Source organism: Musa acuminata, unplaced genomic scaffold (genome assembly GCF_036884655.1).
Source record: "Musa acuminata AAA Group cultivar baxijiao unplaced genomic scaffold, Cavendish_Baxijiao_AAA HiC_scaffold_474, whole genome shotgun sequence".
Taxonomy (NCBI): Eukaryota; Viridiplantae; Streptophyta; class Magnoliopsida; order Zingiberales; family Musaceae; genus Musa; species Musa acuminata.
This window is the reverse complement of record NW_027020720.1, coordinates 45,001-47,500: the sequence shown is the minus strand read 5'-3', so window position 1 is coordinate 47,500 and position 2,500 is coordinate 45,001.

Below are 2,500 nucleotides of genomic sequence, written 5' to 3'. Positions count from 1 at the left end.
CGCCGCTCGCCGCTCGCTTGCCCAGCCAAAAATGGCCAGTTTTGGCCCGTTTTTGGGCCGTTTTGGCCAGTTTTTGGCCTGTTTTTGCGTTGCGCGGTGACCGTCTTGAGCGGAGCAAAATGTCAGCCATCTCAGCACCCTGGAACCCCCCGGGTGGCACAGGGCTGGATGGGGCTTTCGTATAGCAGGGACGGTGCTGCCTCTCGCTTCGCTCGCTGTCCGCCGCTCGCCGCTCCCTCGCGCAGCCAAAAATGGCCAGTTTTGTCCCGTTTTTGGGCCGTTTTGGCCAGTTTTTGGCCTGTTCTTGCGTCGCGCGGTGACCGTCGTGAGCGGAGCAAAATGTCAGCCATCTCAGCACCCTGGAACCCCCCGGGTGGCACAGGGCTGGATGGGGCTTTCGTATAGCAGGGACGGTGCTGCCTCTCGCTTCGCTCGCTGTCCGCCGCTCGCCGCTCGCTCGCGCAGCCAAAAATGGCCAGTTTTGGCCCGTTTTTGGGCCGTTTTGGCCAGTTTTTGGCCTGTTCTTGCGTCGCGCGGTGACCGTCGTGAGCGGAGCAAAATGTCAGCCATCTCAGCACCCTGGAACCCCCCGGGTGGCACAGGGCTGGATGGGGCTTTCGTATAGCAGGGACGGTGCTGCCTCTCGCTTCGCTCGCTGTTCGCCGCTCGCCGCTCGCTCGCGCAGCCAAAAATGGCCAGTTTTGGCCCGTTTTGGCCAGTTTTTGGCCTGTTTTTGCGTTGCGCGGTGACCATCTTGAGCGGAGCAAAATGTCAGCCATCTCAGCACCCTGGAACCCCCCGGGTGGCACAGGGCTGGATGGGGCTTTCGTATAGCAGGGACGGTGATGCCTCTCGCTTCGCTCGCTGTCCGCCGCTCGCTGCTCGCTCGCGCAGCCAAAAATGGCCAGTTTTGGCCCGTTTTTGGGCCGTTTTGGCCTGTTTTTGGGCTGTTCTTGCGTCGCGCGGTGACCGTCGTGAGCGGAGCAAAATGTCAGCCATCTCAGCACCCTGGAACCCCCCGGGTGGCACAGGGCTGGATGGGGCTTTCGTATAGCAGGGACGGTGCTGCCTCTCGCTTCGCTCGCTGTCCGCCGCTCGCCGCTCGCTCGCGCAGCCAAAAATGGCCAGTTTTGTCCCGTTTTTGGGCCGTTTTGGCCTGTTTTTGGGCTGTTCTTGCGTCGCGCGGTGACCGTCGTGAGCGGAGCAAAATGTCAGCCATCTCAGCACCCTGGAACCCCCCGGGTGGCACAGGGCTGGATGGGGCTTTCGTATAGCAGGGACGGTGCTGCCTCTCGCTTCGCTCGCTGTCCGCCGCTCGCCGCTCGCTCGCGCAGCCAAAAATGGCCAGTTTTGGCCCGTTTTTGGGCCGTTTTGGCCAGTTTTTGGCCTGTTCTTGCGTCGCGCGGTGACCGTCGTGAGCGGAGCAAAATGTCAGCCATCTCAGCACCCTGGAACCCCCCGGGTGGCACAGGGCTGGATGGGGCTTTCGTATAGCAGGGACGGTGCTGCCTCTCGCTTCGCTCGCTGTTCGCCGCTCGCCGCTCGCTCGCGCAGCCAAAAATGGCCAGTTTTGGCCCGTTTTGGCCAGTTTTTGGCCTGTTTTTGCGTTGCGCGGTGACCATCTTGAGCGGAGCAAAATGTCAGCCATCTCAGCACCCTGGAACCCCCCGGGTGGCACAGGGCTGGATGGGGCTTTCGTATAGCAGGGACGGTGATGCCTCTCGCTTCGCTCGCTGTCCGCCGCTCGCTGCTCGCTCACGCAGCCAAAAATGGCCAGTTTTGGCCCGTTTTTGGGCCGTTTTGGCCTGTTTTTGGCCTGTTCTTGCGTCGCGCGGTGACCGTCGTGAGCGGAGCAAAATGTCAGCCATCTCAGCACCCTGGAACCCCCCGGGTGGCACAGGGCTGGATGGGGCTTTCGTATAGCAGGGACGGTGCTGCCTCTCGCTTAGCTCGCTGTCCGCCGCTCGCCGCTCGCTCGCGCAGCCAAAAATGGCCAGTTTTGTCCCGTTTTTGGGCCGTTTTGGCCTGTTTTTGGGCTGTTCTTGCGTCGCGCGGTGACCGTCGTGAGCGGAGCAAAATGTCAGCCATCTCAGCACCCTGGAACCCCCCGGGTGGCACAGGGCTGGATGGGGCTTTCGTATAGCAGGGATGGTGCTGCCTCTCGCTTCGCTCGTTGTCCGCCGCTCGCCGCTCGCTCGCGCAGCCAAAAATGGCCAGTTTTGGCCCGTTTTTGGGCCGTTTTGGCCAGTTTTTGGCCTGTTCTTGCGTCGCGCGGTGACCGTCGTGAGCGGAGCAAAATGTCAGCCATCTCAGCACCCTGGAACCCCCCGGGTGGCACAGGGCTGGATGGGGCTTTCGTATAGCAGGGACGGTGCTGCCTCTCGCTTCGCTCGCTGTCCGCCGCTCGCCGCTCGCTCGCGCAGCCAAAAATGGCCAGTTTTGGCCCGTTTTGGCCAGTTTTTGGCCTGTTTTTGCGTTGCGCGGTGACCATCTTGAGCGG